The sequence below is a fragment of the Heliangelus exortis genome, chromosome 1 (assembly GCF_036169615.1).
Source record: "Heliangelus exortis chromosome 1, bHelExo1.hap1, whole genome shotgun sequence".
Lineage (NCBI taxonomy): Eukaryota > Metazoa > Chordata > Aves > Apodiformes > Trochilidae > Heliangelus > Heliangelus exortis.
The window spans coordinates 171,687,085-171,694,668 of NC_092422.1; the positions used below are offsets into that span (position 1 = coordinate 171,687,085).

Sequence of the window (7,584 nt, forward strand, 5' to 3'; positions counted from 1 at the left end):
AAATAGATGTTATGGTGTGTGAGCTATTTTGGCATCTGACAGTATTAAGTGTTATAATTTCAGGGATACATTTCAAATATTGCATTCCCTATTTTTAAGCGGCTCCCTGCCCTAAGAAGAAAAATAATGTTTAAAAACTAATTTCTTTGCATGTTAAACTGCACAAATAGAGCTATTTTAAGATGATCAACTTATGTTGCACAAAATCATCATGTTGCATGAATGATGATTCATCTCTGATGATCAGCTAAACAGTTTCTATATGTAAACTTTTCCTGCATATGTTTTCAAAGCCATTTTTTACAATGTTTTTGGATACAAAAATGCAGTGTCACATTCTGCCCTGGCATTATACCATGCTAGCTCATTAGGCCAGATTCTAGGAATATGCTATTTTTTTTCTCAATAAGGGTAAGCCATCACAACCTAAATGAACCAGAAATACTATAAAACATTGAACTGAGCACAATGGAGATGAACATGTAGTGCATCGTTGTAAATATGACTGAATTCACCACTAATTAGATTATGAAATCATCCAGTGCTGCACAGCATTTAGCACCATCCAGCTAAACAGAGAGAAAAGCAACTTGCAGAATTAAGTTGTGCAGCCAACCCTGAAACACAAACTCTGTGCCACACAGCTATAAACAGGAGGAAGAAATGCTGTTTAAAGGGTTTTCAACCTTTGTGCAAAACATCATCCCATGATGTGAAATGAAACCATGGCTTCTCAATCAAATTAATCAGTTAGCATTTAGCTTTTACTTTAGAACATTCCATGCATGTAAAGACGCAATCTTAATGGGACAAAGCTCATGAACTCAACATGCTACCTTTTTCCTTCACACTGCTTAACCTCTCCTTTTTCCTTTGTGTCTATCTCAAAGGGTAAGCCTTCACTAGAATTCAATGGTGTAGTATGAGCTAATAAATATCATGGGAATCACTTGAAATTAGCCACATCAGAGACTGACAGCATTAGTGGCATCATCACAGAACTCAGTACAGGCTAGAAACCTAAATCTTCATTCACGTTTCCAAATTACTCACTCAGCCATTTTTCCACTTGGAATCCTTCCCCTTCTTTTCTCAGTGTCACTGGTAACTTTAAAGATTACCTGGTATGTCTATTACCAGACAAAAAAGTAAATCACATTTTACCAGGAATCTCCATTTCTGAAGAGGCATTGTCTCACACCATGACACCATCTCTGGGACTTTTGAATGCTATTCCATCCTTAGCTCTCCATATCCATCCCACCTGCTAAAAACATTCATACTCCCTGAGCACCATCACATTTTGAGAAAGTGTCATAGAAATAGAGATTTACAGAATAACTTTCTACCATGTATTACATATAATCCCTGGTTTTGAAGGAGTACTGTTCAGTGTTGTATTTTTCAAGAAAGACCAATAGTAAAAGCATTCAAGACTTCAAGTTTAAAATTAGATGGTAGTGTTCTCCATCTATGTATTCAGGAGAGTCTAAAAAATGAGCTCCAGCTTATTGTGCCCATGCAGGTTTTGCCCTTGTACTATGTGAACTGGGTACAGTTTGGGAAATGAACCTTCTCACGCTAAGGCAACTGAATATCTTCTGTCAGCATAATCTAAGAAAATACCACTGTAGCAATTATGCAAACAGGAACTTGGTTTTGACACTTACCCTAAAGTTTGCACCTATTTCTGTAAAAAAATATTTCCCATTTTTCATTCTGTATTTTTTTTAACAAAAAGCTGCATAGGCAAATGCAAATGGGACAATAATTTTCCCAGTGGACTCTGGTGGGTCACAAGCAGGAGGGGGAGCAGGAAGGAGAGTCTTCACTCTTGAGTCACTGTGTTGCAAGAGAAGCAGTGCAACCTAACTACATTAGTACTTAGTAAGGTGAATTAAAAATAATAAACAGAAAAATGTTATATGAGAAATAAAAAATGGAAGAGATCACATTAGAAAGACCTATGAGGGGCTATAAGGGTGGAAACCCAAAAAAGCAGAGGAGAAAGCGATTTCCTGTTCACAGCTTCATATTCTTCAGTGCAGAGGGGTAGAGATTTATGTCTGTTCTCCACCCGATTTAGGACTTGCCTGTACTGTTTGTACTGGATTAAACTGTTCATGACAGTGCAAGTATTTATTAAAAGTGTACATAGAGTTACACCAAAGCAAACATAGCTATATATATATATATATATATATATATATATATGTAGAAGAATTGCACTAACAGTGTGAAAATACTCTAGTGAAAAAAATTATCATCTTTTTCTGTATTACTTATATCAGTAATATAGGCTGAGTGAGGACAAATGCTGCCCTCAGTTGTTTTCTGCTCTTACTTATAGATTATATGAACTGTCAGAATTATTTTTACAAAACTCCATCTTATGACTACAACAGGTCTAGTCTGTGATCTAAATAGAAACCATTTCATTCTTTAAAACTTGTGCTGTTTTCACAGTGCCATGTAGAAAAATTTCAGTCTTTGTAAATATAAAAAGAAAGAAACATTATAATTATTGTAAAGGGATAGCCCACTTTCATACAGTCACAGCTAAGTCACTGACAAAACTCTCTTTAACCCATAGTGATGACAGAGAGCCAAATACTGACAGAAGACAATCTTTGCACAGTGAAAATTCAGAACAGGTTCCATTACTGCAACAGAATTTTCAAATACTCTGGTTTCCCCATTCATCTTTTCAGAATATTTAATTGATTGACAAATCAAAATGATAAAATATTTAACTAACCTGGATGATAAAGTTAACCCCTTCTGTGTTATCTTTTGTGAGAAATCTGATTTCTAACCTTCCAATGTTTTAGTAGCACTGGAAAGAATGCTGTAACAAAAATGTTACTTTAATAAGGAGGGGATATTTGAAGAAGAACCTGCTTTCCCAGGTTGGGAAAAGTCTGTATAGAGCAGACAGTATGTTTCTCTGCCTCTGATTCTCCTTTTCAGACAGAACTGGACACGGAGCCAGTGAAAGTTGTTGTCCCTCTAATGTGAAAGCTTTGCAGGCATGTCAGACAGTGACAAGAAGACTTCCACAAAGAAAAAGGATAAAAAAGGGATTTTTCTGTACATTTTGTAGAAGGACCCTTCATCTGGGGAGAGAGATTTTCAGACTTCAACCTATAAAGGCAGGACACAGTGGAAAACAAAAGTTGATTCCAGAAATAATGTGGAGAAAGAAAGAACAAGCAAGATGACCAGAATTATGGGATGAATATTCAGAGTATATTTGGGAAAAAAAAAAAAAAGAAATCTTTATCTCAGAGATCATTGCTTTCAACCATTCCACATACAGCACTTTTTGCACACCCATTCTTTTATTCTCTGTAGACTCTTCCTTTACTTACTGAAAGGGTTGTTCATCTGTTCAAGTATGGAGCCAAGTATGGAGCCCTTGCCTACACATTTTAAGTTCTTGCTTAGGATTTGAATTCAAGTTTCATGCTTTCCACTTTTCAGAATTTACTACAGTAACATTTCTGAAATCTTCAGTCTGGCTTCCTTTAATAACCTCAGTTTCCTTAGTTTCTGAGAACCTTTCCTTAAAACTGAAAACCTTAATAAGATGATTATTCTTGATTTAATTGGGGTATTTGTAGGCACTCAAAGCCCTAGTCTGTGCCTAGTCCTTCTTTAAAGATCTCCTCATTTGCCAAGTCACTACTAAAACAGCAGAAAATGAGGCTGATTCTGTGTTTCTTTGTTGGGGATATGGGGAAAGGAATATACAGTCCTTGTCACAGTGAGCAACATTTGTTCCCCAGTCTGCAGCTGCAGTGTTCCATAAAACCACAAATCTCAGTAGAAATAACCTAATAATCTATACCAAATCCCATATTTTGAATTGAAACCAAACATTTGATGTTATTATTGTAGGAACCCCTTTAGGCATGACCTGCTTACAGTTGCAGCAACAGAAATGCGATGATTTGTAATAAATAGTCTAAAGTGCCAGATCACACATTTCAGAGCTAATCTCAGTAATTTCTGCCATGATCTGGCAACTGTTCAGCTTCACATAAGAAAGGAGGAGAACAAACTGGGTAAATTAGTCATCAGAAGGTTATGAAAAGCTACCAGTTAAAGGCAAGATGACAGCAACTTTGAGATGTGCCAGGGAGGAAATTTCTGGTTGGGTTAAAGCAGAACAAATTAATGCCTTCAAAATAAGTCATTGCTGAGACTTCAGATCCAAGAAAAACAACAAGTAGCTCATCATGTCATCACTAGGACTTTTGAATAAAATACCAGGCACATCCCATTCACAAATGGTTAGTGGAAAAGTCCTCCATTAAATTGTGCAAGCAAATAGGTGGCAATTCCTTCCTGATGCAGAAATGCTGGATAACCCATGTGAACTATAGCATTATGAGTCTTGTTTCCTGATCAAAAACACTGTGACTACCAACTGAAGCAGAGGCTGGTGTATACAAAAGCCTGAGAATAGGCTTGCAAGTGCCCAACCAAGACAATCTGCCAGGATGTGCACTTCAAGCTCAAGGGAAAGGAATCAGTTTAGTGCCCTAGTATGTTTCTTCACCAGAAAGGAAGCAACTAAGGGTGATTTCCAGAAACCATCAGAGTCTGAGCAGCATCAATTTCAGCTGATCTTTGAGGCTGTCGTTGATGCCTCAAAACAGGGATCTAATTTGGGAATATATATTTTGAACATCAGAAGAGACCCAAAAGAAGACAATAGGTTTTCTTTCAAAGCTTCTACCATTTTGGGTTTGGGTTTTTTTCTTTAGAACATACTTAAACATATTTCTTTGCCATCCTTGAGTAGTCACATGAGATGAGAATCTTGTCTTTAACAGCATCAGAGCTCAGGAGTCAGAGTTTGAGCAACAGCTCCTGCTCTGAGGGTCACAGAGCACGATGCTCACTTCCTCCGAGTGGTACTTGCTCCCTCAAGTGGTTTCATGGGTCATCAGGCCTGAGCACATGCATACTCAGCAGGAAAACTTGTTGCACATTTGGGATCACAATTAATAAGAAAACTGAGGAGCAATTTGTGGGAGGTTTATGCTTTAATTCCATTTCACTGAGAATAGGCACCCTGCAGCTACAAAATTCGAGAGCAAGTTTCATTTCACACAGTACTTTCTTTTAGCACGTTAAACAAATGTTTATTGTACTAAATACAACATGTTTGACTAAGTGTAGAACACAGGAACCAACATGCTGGTTTCAGTTTGTTCTGCATATCACTGGAGGGTCTAATCCTTTCACAACTCTATCTAGCCACCATCAGTTTTTCATTAATCATTATGTTTCAATGGGGAACACTGAAGGGTGTTTTCTCAGATTATAATGAAGTGAGAGGCTAACGTCATGATCCGTTTATCTTCATACTTAACATAGTATAATTATTTTGCATTTTTTTTTCATTCAGCTAGGACTCGCACCTTGACTTCTGTAAACATAGGCAGTTCAGTTTTCACTGTTAAGGATGTTGACTTAACAGGGTATAAAATAGGAATCTGAGTACGTGAGAGCAGCACATTTTAAGTCTAACTTTCGTTTCTCCTGCTGGTTACATTCAGTAGATCAATTATCCAACTGGCTACTTGCAGTAAAATATCAGGACACTTAAAATAAATGTTAGACTTCATGCTGTTATAATGAGTGAAGACTTTTCTGAAAACAATGAAGGAAATTCAGACATTCATACAGTAAGACAAGAAGAAGGAAAACTGGGTCACAGGATTCCGCCCCGAATTCCCAGCTCTCACACAGATGCCAAGAATGATCTTCCTGTGAGTGTGGATGAAGCAAGATTTCTGGAAAAACCACCCCTATCTTACATAGCCTTAATTGCAAAGGCGATTCTTTCTTCCCCTACAAACAAACTGAATTTAGCTGCTATCTACAAATATATTGAAGATAATTTCCCTTTCTACAGGAACAAAGGTCAAGGCTGGAGAAACAGTGTGAGGCACAACCTTTCACTAAATGACTGCTTCATCAAGGTGGGAAGATGTGAGGATGGCAAAGGAAACTACTGGAGTATCCACCCATCAAATTTAAATGATTTTGTTCACGGGGACTTCAGGCAACATCGAAGGTCACGAAAGAGAGGACGTCAAAAGGAGGTAGAGCATTGCCTTGCTGTGAATTGCTTCATGCCGTGGGAACGTTATCCTTCCTACTCAGCACCAAACTGGCTTTACCAAACACATTATTTTATGGATCCTCTGCGGAAAATGCTGTACGCTGACAGCCTGCATTTTGTGCATGAATACCAAAAATGGAATGTAAACAGTAATTTTATCATGGGGAAATGTTCACTTCCACTACAGGCTGATAAGCCACAGAACATTTCCATGGACTGGCTTTATGGATCCCCTCCTACTCCAGTTACACAGCCGAATATTTTCTTAAATATTCAACAGGCTTTCCCTAATTCCCTTCTCTTCTGAAAGGCAGCATCAAAGTGAAGCATTCAGACACATCTGTAAGTACTACAGAGTGCCTCAAGTGCAGTAACTTCGCAGGCAGCTCTGTTTGGGACTCTGACAAGATGAGATATAATAATGCATATTGCTTGGTTTTGAACATTTGTATATGTTTAAAGACAGCAAAAGAGATTACTTAATTATGTAAATCAGTGATTACCGATTATTATATGTCCCAATTATATTAGCTTTGGAATTATAACAACGAATACTGCTTTTAATAATGTTACAAGCCAATGGCAGTGCATAGATTATTCAGTATAAGAGTAAATTGGTTAGCACTAATTACCCACTAAAATTATTTTTAAATTGTCTAATATTAATCATATTACTGTATACAACTGCCTTATTAGATTAAAATTAATACACATTCATGTGTATTTATTACTATATATTGAAACATGTACACTCATATATTTACTTTTAAATCCTGTTGAGTGGGAAGCATTAACACATTTTTGTTTTGTCAGTTGCAAGTATCTTTGATATGGTACTTATCATCTCCCATACTGCTAGAAATACTGGGTGATTCTTCTTATAATTTAATTTTATGTGTTGGTAAGGATTCATTTGGCACTTGTATGTCCAATGGATAGTACTGATCCAAAATCACTGTACATGTATGTGTCTTTATCTGTTAAGTGTATACGTGCTTCTATTTGAATAAATGTTCAGCTGAGTTAATATTCCAAGTGGAATAGTAATTTTTATTTTTCAATTGCAATATTATCTCTAATACGGTTTTGAGCTCAAATCTGTTTCTTAAATGAATAGCCACTTATTAACCTTCTTAAATAGTTAACAACAGCATGACTAATTACAAGTTACCCATTAGCTGAGTATAATCCTTTTAAGAAATTTTCATTTTTCAGACGTTATCTATGCAAAATTGCTTAATTTATGTTTTTAGTTTACATTGTCATATGTATGTACATGGATGCTTACATAATTATTGATTATAAGATAATATAAAGCACTTGCTTAAGCATATTTGCTAAATATATGTAGCTATCCAGCAACCTCTTTGTTACAGGAATTTTTGATTGGGAAAACATAGCAAGCACTCTGGTGAAAACACCCAGCTTTTGCTAAGTTGCAAACT

The 7,584-nt window shown here is 36.5% G+C and overlaps 1 long non-coding RNA gene across 1 annotated transcript; it reads left to right on the top strand.

Annotated features, from left to right (window-relative positions):
- Positions 1-2,598: 2,598 nt before the first annotated feature.
- On the top strand, positions 2,599-7,174 carry LOC139791438 (uncharacterized). The gene is made up of 2 exons (XR_011723925.1): positions 2,599-5,783; positions 5,930-7,174. It is a non-coding gene; the product is annotated as an uncharacterized lncRNA (long non-coding RNA).
- The last annotated feature ends 410 nt before the right edge of the window (positions 7,175-7,584 follow it).